Consider the following 12,675-nt stretch of genomic DNA (forward strand, 5'->3'; position numbering starts at 1 on the left):
CTGATCAGGTATGACCTTAACTTGATCTACAAAGACCCTATTTCCAAACAAGGTCACATTCATAGGTTCCGGGTGGACATGGATTTTGGTGGGACATTACTCAACCCAGTGTCATGCTAGAATGTGTGTTTGAACTAAGGAAGTCTGGCTTCTGAGTCTGGGCTCTTAATCACTGGTTATGCTGTCAGTAAGATTCTAACTACATATAAACAAAAAATATTAAAATCTCCCTTTTCTACAAACAGTGGAATATCATATATGCTTCTTTGTACCTCGTTTTTTTATTATTTAGTTATTTTTTAAAGTAAGCTCTATACCCAGTGTGGGGCTTGAATTCATGACCCTGAGATCAAAAGTATCATGCTCTGCCCACCTAGCCACCCGGGCACTGCATACCTTCTTTTTTAAAGATTTTATTTATTTATTTATTTATTTATTTATTTATTTATTTATGGGCAGAGGGAGAGGAAGAGAGAGAATCTGAAGAAGACTCCAAGGTACCCTACTTTTTAAAATTAATGTCCATTAAAGAACTTTCCTGGGGATTCTGGGTGGCTCAGTTGGTTGAGCGACAGGCTCTTGACTTCAGCGCAAGTCATGATCTCAGGGTCGTGGGACTGAGCCCGTCATCAGGTTCCACACTCAGCAGCAGGGAGTCTGCTTGAGGATTCTCTCCTGCTGTCCCTCCCACAGCTTGTGCACCCGCTCTTCCTCTCTCAAATACATAAATAAATCTTAAAAAAAAAAAAAAAAAGAACTTTCCCTATCAGGACACGCGATCTTCCTCATTCTTTTTCACAGTTGCATAGTGTCCCATTTAATGGATCGACTATCCCTTACCTAAGCTAACCCTTTACTAATGGACAATTGGATTATTTTGAGTCTTTCGCTGTTGTGAACAGTGCTGCGAGAATAACTTTTTTTTTTAAGGATTTTATTTATTCATTCGACAGAGAGAGACAGCCAGCGAGAGAGGTAACACAAGCAGGGGGAGTGGGAGAGGAAGAAGTAGGCTCCCAGCGGAGGAGCCTGATGTGGGGCTCGATCCCAGAACGCCAGGATCACTCCCCGAGCCGAAGACAGACGCTCAACGACTGAACCACCCAGGTGCCCCCTGAAGATTTTTTTAACTTATTTGGAGGGGAGGGGAAAGAGCACAAGTGGGCAGAGGGGCAGAGGGAGAGGGAGAAACAGACTCCCCACTGAGCAGGGAGCCCGATGTGGGGCTCGATCCCAGGAGCCTGGGATCATGACCTGAGCCGAAGGCAGCCGCTTAACCTACTGAGCCACCCAGGTGTCCCAGACAATAACTTTATATAAACTTCATTTCTCACTTGCGCAAGCATATCTGAAGTATAAATTTCCAGAATCAGGATATCGGGATGCATTGAGAATTTTGGTAGATTTTGCAATGCCCTTTTGGGGGCCTGCACTGATTTATACTCACACGTGTGAGAGTACTCTGTGACGGCGCGCACGAGAACGTGGTTTCCTTACAGAAACAGCTGCAGGGGCGCCTGGGCGGGTCAGTGGGTTAAACGTCTGCCTTTGGCTCAGGTCATGATCCCAGGGTTCTGGGATCGAGCTGCGTTGGGCTCCCTGCTCGGCAGGGAGCTTGCTTCTCCCTCTCCCTTGGCCCTCCCCCTGCTCGTGCTCTCTCGTGCTCTCTCTCTCCCTGAAAAAAAAATTAATTCTTAAAAAAAAAAAAAGAAGTAGCTGCAGACTGTACTATTAAGCGTCGGGATCTTTTGCCAGACTGGTAGGAAATGGTATCTCAGTATGGTTTCCCTGATTTTCACTTCTCCGGAGTTCCAGCTTCTTTCCATATGTTGAGAAGCCGTTTGTATTTACCTTTTCGGGAACTGTCTACTCATATCCTGTGCCTGTTTCTATTAGGTTGTTGGTCCTTTTAATGATTTTCCAGAAATGCTTTATAAATTAGATGACCCTTTGCCTGTGATCTGAGTCGCAAATATGTTCCTCTAGTTTGTCATTTGTCTTATGCCTTGATTTACAGTGTTTTACTTGCAAAAGTTTTTGATTTGTGTGTAGTTGACTATAATCAAACTTTTTAAAAGATATTTATGTATTTATTTATTTGAGAGAGAGAGGGAGAGCATGAGTGGGGGGTGGGGAGGGCGAAGGAAAGGGAGAAGCAGACTCCCTACTGAGCAGAGAGCCCCACAGGAGGCTCAATCCCAGGACCCTGAGATCATGACCTGAGCTGAAGGCAGACACTTAATGACTGAGCCACCCAGGCGCCCTAATCAAACTTTTTTTTTTTTAAAGATTTTATTTATTTATGTGACAGAGAGACAGCCAGGGAGAGAGGGAACACAGCAGGGGAGTGGGAGAGGAAGAAGCAGGCTCCCAGCGGAGGAGCCTGATGTGGGGCTCGATCCCAGAACGCCGGGATCACGCCCTGAGCCGAAGGCAGACACTTAACGACTGCGCCACCCAGGCTCCCCTAATCAAACTTTTTTTGACGGCTTTTTTGGGTTTGAGTCATGGTTACACTTTTCCTGCTCTGAGATTATAGATTCTCCAGTGTCTTCCTCTAGTGTTTTATGGTTTTGTTTTGATTTTTTAAATATTTAAATTTTTGATCCGTTTGGAGCTTATCCTCGGTGAGGTACTCGAGATGACGTACAGATCTAATTTTTTTTTCCAGTTGGCTATCCAGTTGTGCTAACGCTGTTTATTAGAGCCCGTTCTCCACTTTGAGATGCCCCAATTATCAAATACTAAGTAACTGTACATTGGGTCTATTTCTGGACAGTCTATTCCAGTCCATTGGTCTGCTTGTCTCCTCCAGCACCCAAATCAAGTTGTTTTAATTATTGACACTTTAAATATTATCTATAGTAGTGAAGTTAGTCTTATCCTCTCCCCCACCCCCAAGACCGTTTCCTGGTATTCGTTTCCCTTTTCTTTTTCTGAGGGTGGTGAACCTCAGGAGATCTCATGGGACTTATACTCTGTAAGGGAACAGACAATAAACAATAATTACATGTCACTTTGTAGTGGAAAAAAAACCCCAACAATAAAGCAGACAAAAGGACAGAAGGCAAGTAGGCAGTCCTATTAGGCGTACAGCCAGGGAAGGCCCCCAGATGAGGTGAACACACCTGAGTGAAGGGACGGAGGCCACCCAGATACCTGGCGGAAGACACTCCTAGCGGGACCAAGGACAAATGCGAAGGCCTGAGCCAGGAGCATGCCTGGCATGTTGAAAACAACCAGGCGGCCAGTGCAGCTGGAATGGAGTGTTCAGATGGGAGAGCGAGAGGCGAGGAAGTACATCATGCAGGCCTTGAAGGTCATACCAAGGACGCCGGCTTTTCCTTGGAGATGTGGAGCCAGGCGAGGGGACTGAGCAGCATAGTAACAGGTTCTGACCTCCCTTTTAACAGGCTGCAGGGTGGAGAGCAGACTGTGCAGGCGAGCGCAGCAGCAGGGAGGGCGATAGGATTTGGGATGGGCGAGTGGATTGTAACTCAGTTTCCTTGTCCGTCTCCCCCAGTAAACCGTGAGTTTACGAGGACAGGCAGTGATCTATGCACAGAGTAGGCATGGATAAACATTTGTGGGAGGAGGAAGGGAGGGAGGATAGACTGGAGGAGGCAGGAGAGGCAGAGTCCCCTGGGGACCGGCTCTGCAAAGGCCACAGACAGTAGAGGGAGCAGATGTGATAACAGAGCCGGCTCCCCAGCAGGGATGAAGGCTGAAAGGGGCTGAAGCTGGGGAAGCTCATCTTCCCAACCTGGTGCCCCCCCAATCTAAGATCTGTGACCCCCATCGAGGACAGGCTATGAGCAGTTTAGGCTGGAGTTTTGCTACCACAAGGACACTGGAGGGGGCTCTGTTCCTCAAGGACAGAGGGTTCAAGGGTGAGGTAGCCTGGGAGAGAGAGCAGCTTTCCTGAATTTTGGCACGCTGAGGCCCTGGGAAGGGATAATTTGTCCTCTTTACAGATGATAAATTGAGGCTCCAAGAAGGAAAGGAACTCACCCAAGGTCACACAGCAAATAAATGGCCCAGTCCAGTGTCAGGGACTTGGTGTCTATAAGACAGCTCCTTGGCCACTGCCCAATTTTTGTCTGGGTCCCTCTGCAGTTTTGGGGAGTGACCAGGTGCAGAAGGGAGAGAGGATTCCTGGCATCAGCCAGCCCTTAGCTGCTGCCCAGGCACTGCTGTTGCTGCCCCAGTGCGGGTAGGACCCAGCTATGGGGAGCAGAAAAAATGGGACCCTCAGGACTTCACGATGCTTTGAGCAGAATGTGCCTGGGAGCAGGGCAGATAGATAAGAGGCACCAAGCTAAGGGGCAGAGGAAAGAGGTTGGGCTTTGAAGTTCAGCTTGGCTTTGCCACTATCTCACTGTGTGACTTCAGGCAAATAGCATCTATCCAGAAACCTCAGTTTGTGCATCTGTAAAATGGGAACAGCATCTCTTCCTTACAGGGCTGGCATGGGGTTGAATGAGGCAATAGGAGGCCAGTGCTACCTGAAAGTGCTTCCTTCCTGGCTTTCCCCCATCCAGACTGGGGTGCTGGTGTCCCTGTCCCCTGTCCACTGTGCTTAGGTGAAAGGGAACATGAGTTGTGTCTCAAGTCCCAGGCCTACAAGTGGATCTAGGCTATGGGGCATCTGGCCAGTGCCAATGCCTGTTAGGGTCAGGTGAGCTGCACGAGCCCCCAGGACAGGTAGGTGGACCCTGCTCTGACCAAGTACCTCAAAGTACTCACTCACTCTGGGCCTCAGTTCCAGAGAATCTCTTGAGCGCTGGTTGGAGGTGGGCAGGAATTAGAGGCCTTCCAATGGGCAGATGGAGTTGGCTGCTTCAATAGTAGTGAGCTCCCTGTCTCTGAGGTATGCAAACAGACTGGACAAGCCCTGGGCAAGGATTCACTCATCAACAGACATCAAATAGCGGCAAGAAAGAGGGTACATGACATGGGTGGGGCTGGTCAAGATCTCTAAACTGAGATCTGAAGGACCAGTATGAGTTAAACTAGGGACGAGAAGAGTGTTTAGGTCTGAGAGAACAAGAGGTGCAATGCCTAGAGGCAACAGACAGCCCTGCATTTTCAAGGAACTGAAAGTTTAGCATGGCGGAAGGGTAGGAAGCAAAGGGCAGTGCCTGAGCTGGGTGAGGTCAGAAGTCACCCGTCCTCATCTAAAAGGGGATCCGTCTTAGGGGTCAGGATCCACCCCGTCCCATGATGGTCAAGGATGAGGAACAAGCAAGGCGAGAGAGGATGGGGCAGGGAGGGAACCATCTGTGCAAACACCTGGAGGAGAGGAAAGAGTTGAGAGCAGCTCAGTCCGGCTAGGGCCTGGCTGGGAGAGAGGGGAGGAAGTGTGGCTGGGACTAGAGACCCAGGTAGGGCCTTGTGGGTCTTGCTGAGTAGCCTGAGGGCCATTGGGAGTCACCAAAGGATTTTACATGATGGTGAAAGTGTGTGTGTATTGGGGGAGGGGTAGTGATCCAACCGCAGTAAAAACATTGAGGAAGGATGTCTGGGATGCCCTTCAAAGTCCCTGCAGACCCCAAGACCCTGCAGAAACTCTGGGGAGTCCAGCACTCTTAGGCACAGCATCATTAGAGGCATCTCAGGGAGGATGAGGAAGTTCATTCGTCAGAGGAACATCAGAGAAGTCAAGTGACACCTGGGGGTGGGGTCTGGTCTCAGCTCATCACTGATTCATTGAGTCAGTAAGTCTTACCTCTCAGAACGTAGGGGCTGGAAGGACAATTCTCTCGTCAAGATGGGGAAGTGAGGCCCCCAGATAGGTTAAATGAAATTGCTCCAGACCACAGAGCAAATCAGCGGCAGAGTCAGGGTCAGGGAGCAGGAAGCTAGCATCTACTGAGGACGTAGTATGTGCCAGTCCAGTGCTAGGCACTTTATGCATCATTTAATGCAGTATGGCTTCATTCTGCAGATGAGCCGACTGAGGTGCAGATGGCACGACTCTTGTTCCGGGTCATATAGAGATAGTGCTGGAAGCCAAGTCTGCAGACTCCCTGTCCTGCAGCACCTTCGGGTCTACGTTTAAGGTGGGGGTGGGGGTGGGGGTGGGGGTAGGAGGCGGGGCGTGTCGAGGAGAGTGAGGGGGAGGGTGGGGCTCTGTTTCTGGGACTTTCCTCTCTGAGGTCAGAGGCCCGAAATAGTTGCGCTCCAGTGGGCGCCCCGAAGCTTGGCCACACTTTATATGCCCCGCCCGCCGCGGGGAGCGGTCTAGACACAGCGCGCGTCCCCTCCTCTGTTCCATCTCCCGTAGAACAGAGTGAACCTCGCCAAACGCTCGGCGCGCCGTGAACGTGCCCCGGGGTGCCCCTGCGCGCTGAAGCTGGCGCCGCGGCGGCAGGGCCTGGCGGCCGGCTCCGGGGACACATCGACGCACTCCACAGCCTCTCCACTCCCAGCACAGCTCCTCCGACCGCCGCGGCTCTGAGCGTGGCTGCCGCCGCCACGCGCCCGCCAATTAGGAGGCAGAGGCGGAGTCCGGGCACGCCTCCCCTTGACGTCACGCAACCGTCCAGGAAGCCCCGCCCAGTGGCCTTGCCTGGGAAAGGCCTCGGTGGCGAGCGGTGCATGCGAGCTCTCGGTGGGTGGAAAGAACTCCCGTGTGAATTGCACACATTATACCTGCCCTGAGAAACAGAGGCAGGGTGAATAGTCTCCTAATTTTAAAATGTATTTATTCACTCAGTTGCTTTTCATCCACCCATCCATCGGTCTGTCCGTCCATCTGGACCATGCACCCCACCATCGCTACTGGGCGCCTTCTGTGTGCCAGGAGCTGAGCTGGGTGCTAGGGATAAATAACGATGAACCCTGTGCTTGTGTTCAGGGAGCTCAGAGTCTAGTGAGGAAGTCTGACAGTAACAAATGCTTACACCAATCATGCTTTTATTACAATCGTGATCCATTCTCAGAACGTAAAGTACAGGCTGCTGGAATAACGGAGTGTTTAATTTAGATTGGGGGCTTGGGTCTCCGGAGAAGTTATATTCGAGCTGACTCCTGAAGCAACAAGAGTGTTCCAGGCAGAGGGAAGAGCTTGTGGAAAGGCATTGAGGTCGCCACGCACTTGGAGGGTTCTGGAAAGAAATAAGAGGCCAGTATGGCTGGAAAAGAGTTGGGGGAGGGGAAGCAAGGTGAGGTAAGACGCTGGAGCTTCGGAGGAGCACATTATTCAAGACCTTGAACACAAGAGTAAGGGAGTAGAATTTTAAGTGTGATGGGCAGCTCCTGGGGGGCTTTAAGCTGGAAGGGGGGGGTCACTTTGTTTTGCTTTAAGATCTTCCTGGCTCTGTGTGAAGAATAGACAAGAGTGGACACAGGGAGACCCATTAGGAAGACCTTGTAGGTGACCTCCAGGACTGAGGGTAGTGAGCTAGATGATGAGAGGGGAGCCATGTGGGTGGAGAGCCATGAACAGACTCAAGAAATAATTAGAAAATAGGTTCTACAGGCGGCTGGTTGCTGGATTGAGTGTGGGGGGATGGGTGGGACCAAGGGAGGTTAAGTACTTTTATTGGACAATTATTTGTAGAGTCCTCTCTGGGTGCCAGTTACTGCTCTAGAGTACCTGTCAAGATTCAGATCCTGGTCCTGCCACTTGCTAGCTGTTTACCTTAGGGAGTCATTTAACCTCTCTCTGCCTTGATCTTTTCCTTTGAAAAGCAAAGATCCCAATAATACCCAAGAGGATTGTTGTCAGGATTAAATGAGTTAATATATGTAAAACCTTGGATCTGGAGGTCTGAGACTGGGCTCTGAGGCTTAGTACTTGGACTTGGTTACTTGGGACTGAGTGCTTGGGCCTGTAACCAAGGCTCCATTTCTTGAGCCTGCCCCTAACCTGACTCTCCTCTCTATGGCTTCATAGCCCATGAAAAGGGTGTGACCCTACCTGTCTGCACTGTTTGCTTCACAGAAACCTCAGATGGAAGGGAAATAGGAGGCTGCTCTGGACTTCTCCATGGGGCCTTGCTGGGGCCCCTTTCTTTTCCCCCTAAGCCAGGAAACCCATACTCCCTACTCTTCTGCCCCTCCCCCACAGCCATCTGCTTAAAGGAAGTGGCTCTTTAGTTCTTCACAGGAAGCCACAGGCCTCCTCTGCCTCAGGTCCCTCCAGCTACTGCTGACCCAGGCCCTCTGCTGGCCCAGGCCCCCTTCAAGGCTGAATCCAGGGATACCCTATACCTGGCATCATTCTCTGCTGCCCAGCCAAGGAGAAGTGTGTGTGGATTGTTCTTCTCATTTCCTTTAGATCCCCATGGCTCCAGTCTGGAAGCACAGGCTGTAGGCCTGGAAGTAAGACCTGACTGCAGAGGGTCCTGAGTGCTCTGCTGAGGAGTTTGGAGATCCCAGCATTGCAGGACGGAGGGCCCGCAGTGCAAGGGAGAGGAGGGGCAGGCCCTGCAGGGATCCTCAGGACTGACCACTCCTGTGAGCTTCAGGAGCTCCTGCTGTAGAGCACAGGCAGGGTCCGATTCGTTTTGGTTTTCAGCGTCCTTGGTGGGGTCTGCCCTGGGGAGGGCTGGTGGTAATTGTGGAGGGGCTAAAGGATGATGCAGGCTGAGGGAGAGTCAGGGCGGGACTGTACTGCCACCTGGTGGCCACAGCAGCACATAGCACCATGAGATGGTGCTGAGAGGAAGTGAGCTGACTTTCAAGGGTCTGGGGGCCAGGGAGGCCCTTAAAGAATAAAAGAAACCCCTACGTGAAGGGATTTTATTAAAGAGGAAAACACCTCTCACTTGAGTACTGGGGAAAGACACTCCAGGTCTGGATGGGAGTCCAACTCCTCCTCTCCTCCATTTCATAGACTAGGACACTGAGGTCCAGAGAGAAATGATGAGGACAGAGGACCTCAATGTTGTTTTCCATCAGGGCAACCACACAGATGGGATCTATTTTTGGACTTGTCTTAGGGTGTGGTCTCAGAGTGAGGAACTGCCCTGCTGGTTTCTAGTCACCCTCTTTTGTGACCAAACATGGCATCTCTCGGCACCATCACCCACCTTAGTCACCGAAGTTGGCACCACAAGGTGGCTTTTGGCAGCTTCTAAAAATAAAATCCACTCTCAGAGGGCCAGGATCAGACAGGACTGAGAGGATTCCGAAGCATGTGCTCCAGGCTCAGCAGTTTTAGGCAGGAGGTAACTCAGAGACCATAATATCCAAGCCCCCTTGTTTTAAAAACGAGGAAGCTGAGACTCGAAGGCAGGTAACCTGCTGGAGGCACCACCCTGTTGCTGGGCCAGGACTCGGCTTTTTGTCTCTCTGAAGGCCATTGCCAAGGAGGAGTCTACCAGCGCATTAGCGTCTCCTGACGTGTTGCAGTCGTGAATTCTGGCTTGTGTTCCTCATTCTGCCTCACACTTTGGAGACAGGATGATCGTGGCCCATGATGGCTCCCGAGGGCCAGGATGGGTGGAAGGAGATGGGGGCAAGGACAGGGAGGGAGGAGGGGGTCATAGATTCTTTGTGGGGGCTCCTTGTCTGTGCACTGTGGGCTCCAAGGAGGTGGGAACTGGGTCTCTTCCACCACAGTGTTCTCAGCAGCCGGCACAGTGCCTGACAGACTGAGGGCCCCATAAATGCCTGAAGAATGAAAGCAAGGAGTCCTCCTGCATAGACCCATGGGATCCTGTGGTAAGAAGAGTGTCCCCTTAAAGACGGGTCATTTTCAGTGTCATTCAGCCTGACAAGTGCTGAAGCCTCAAATCTGAAATCCTGGGGGCAGAGCTGTCTGTCTCTGGCCTTGAAGCTGTTCACGTGAATAAGATGCCACGGGAAGGGACGTCTGGATGGCTCAGTGGCTTAAAGTGTCCAACTCATGGTTTTGACGCAGGTCATGATCTCAGGGTCCTGGGATTGAACCCTGAGTCAGGCTCCACGCTCAGCATGGAGTCGGCTTAAGGATTCTCTCCCTCTTCCTCTGTCTGTCCTCTCTCTCTGTCTCTCTCTCTCATATAAATAAATCTTTTTTTTAAAGATTTTATTTATTTATTTATTTGAGATAGAATGAGAGTGAAAGAGCACAAGCAGGGGAAGCAGCGGGGAGAGGGAGAAGCAGACTCTCTGCTGAGCAGGGAGCCCGATGCAGGACTCCATCCCAGGACCCTGGGGTCATGACCTGAGCCGAACTGAGCCGCCCAGGCGTCCCCCCCAAAATAAATAAATCGTTTAAAAAAAGATGCCGGGGCACCTGAGTGGCTCAGTCGGTTAAGCATCTGCCTTCAGCTCAGGTCATGATCCCAGGGTCCTGGGATCGAGTCCTGCATCCACATCCGGGCTCCCTGCTCAGTGGGGAGCCTGCTTCTCCTGCTCCCTCTGCCACTCTCCCTGCTTGCACTCTTTCAGTCTCACTCCCTCTCAAATAAATAAATAAATAAATAAATAAATAAATAAGATCTTAAAAAAAAAAGATGTCAAGGGAATAAGTGGGGGGTATATGCTCCTGGGGGCAGGGTGCCCACCCTTGGGAGAAAGGAAGAACAGAAAGGAGCTCTGGTGAGCTCCAGAAAGTAAACCCTGACTCCAAAGTCACATGATCTAGTTCCCGGCTGTTATTTGGCTTTTTCCTATCTGCTTTAGGCTTTCATCTTACAAAGGAGGAAACCGAGTCACATGTGGTGAAGGAACTTGTGTTAGGTCTGTAGGACTCCAGAGGAAATTCCTAGCTACTGTGCTCCACTGCCTTGTTTGAAAACCGCAGCCTCATCTGTGCTGGAGAATGCTGAGTAAGAGGTTAAAGGCCTGTGTTTACTCAGACCAGTGTTAAACGGGGTTCAGCTCCCCTATCCCCGGGCCTACATGGTAGTGGCAGTGGGTATTATCAAGGGTCCCCGAGGGACAGAACAAGAGGTCCAGTCATCCTTCCCATGAATACTGGGGAAGGTGAAGGGACGGGTAGATGGGAGGCGGCTGACCTCGGGTTCCATTCTACCCACATATATTAGACTACTGCGTGCCAGGCCTGTGCCAGGCATTGGGGAGGAGAGATATTAGAGACAACGCCCTCCCTGAAGGTGTTGAGGGTTATACACTGTGTCTCTGGGATGTCAACCCTATAGACAAACTGGGGTGCAGGGCTCGGTCGAGTGTGAAGCTTGAGACTCCACCTCCTCTGTGGGTGGGGGTCCCCCGTCTGCCCCTCTGGGGGTGGCCCCGGCCAAGACAGGACTCTGCTGAGGCCCTATGGTGAGTGTCAGGTCAGGGGACGCAGCCCAGCTTTTGCTCTTTTTTTTTTTTTTTTAAGATTTTATTTATTTATTTGACAGAGAGAGACAGCCAGCGAGAGAGGGAACACAGGCAGGGGGAGTGGGAGAGGAAGAGGCAGGCTCCCAGCAGAGGAGCCTGATGCGGGGCTCGATCCCAGCACACCGGGATTACGCCTTGAGCCAAAGGCAGACGCTTAACAACTGAGCCACGCAGGCGCCCCCCAGCTTTTGCTCTTGGACACAAGCCATGAAGAGTGCCTGAGGAGCAGGCGGTGTCTCTCCCACCTGCGCATCTCTCCCACGAGCAGCGTTTCTCTGGGGCCTGGGGCAGGCCCACTGAGCCACACGACTGCCGGCTGCAGACAGGGCATTAGATCTGGGGCGGGAGCGGGTGGGATGGGACCTCTTACCCACCTTCCCACACACAGCGGTAATTGGAGAAGACTTTGGGGATTATAAGTGGGGCGGGGCAGGCGAGGCCTGAATGGCACTACCGTGGCCCTTTTGTGACCAGCTTTCGTGGTTCACACAGGACCACTCCCCAGGGATGCTGATCTCTGCAGGAGGCTGGTCTGGGCTGGAGGCTGGTGCGCCCACTCACAGACCAGAACCCTGGTGCCGGCACCAGCCCTGTCTTCACTGCCATTTGATTTCTGGGACCTCTATGCCACCCCCCCTGGACCCCGCCTGGGTCCAGGCACCCTGGTTCACCTGGACAGGCCTCTCGAACTTTGGATCCCCCCAAAGGTTTGGGATGGCCTTTCCTTTCCTTTTTTTTTTTTTTTTTTAAAGATTTTATTTATTTATTCGACAGAGATAGAGACAGCCAGCGAGAGAGGGAACACAAGCAGGGGGAGTGGGAGAGGAAGAAGCAGGCTCACAGCGGAAGAGCCTGATGTGGGCCTCGATCCCACAACGCCGGGATCACGCCCTGAGCCGAAGGCAGACGCTTAACCGCTGTGCCACCCAGGCGCCCCTGGACTTTCCTTTCCATTCAGAAGGCGTAAAGGTTCCATATGCAAACTGTCCCCTTGATCCCCAGAGTTCTTGGAGGAAAGGAGACCTGGCCGAGCTGAGCCCTCAAAAAGCTGCCGTTACATACTTTCCCCAAGGAGAAGGTCTGGCGTTATATTCTCCATCTAAGGGAGATCGCTCTGCGCTTCCTCAGAGAACGGAGATCAGGTTTCTCCATCTCTGCCTAATCAGAAAAGTAGCTGGAAGCTTCTCCCACTGAGAACAGACTGAGCTCTGCCTCCCCGGGCACCCTGTGAAATCGAGCCTGAGTGTTCACGCTGTGGCAGGAGGCTCTGCTGGGAAGGAATCCCAGAGGAGGGGATGTCTCAGCTGGGTTATGAGCTTCAGAAGGACATTCGAGGCAGTAAGAACAGCATGTGCTGAGGCCCAGAGACAAAACCACCTGGTTAGGTTCCGG

Source organism: Ursus arctos, unplaced genomic scaffold, assembly GCF_023065955.2.
Source record: "Ursus arctos isolate Adak ecotype North America unplaced genomic scaffold, UrsArc2.0 scaffold_32, whole genome shotgun sequence".
In the NCBI taxonomy this organism is placed as follows: domain Eukaryota; kingdom Metazoa; phylum Chordata; class Mammalia; order Carnivora; family Ursidae; genus Ursus; species Ursus arctos.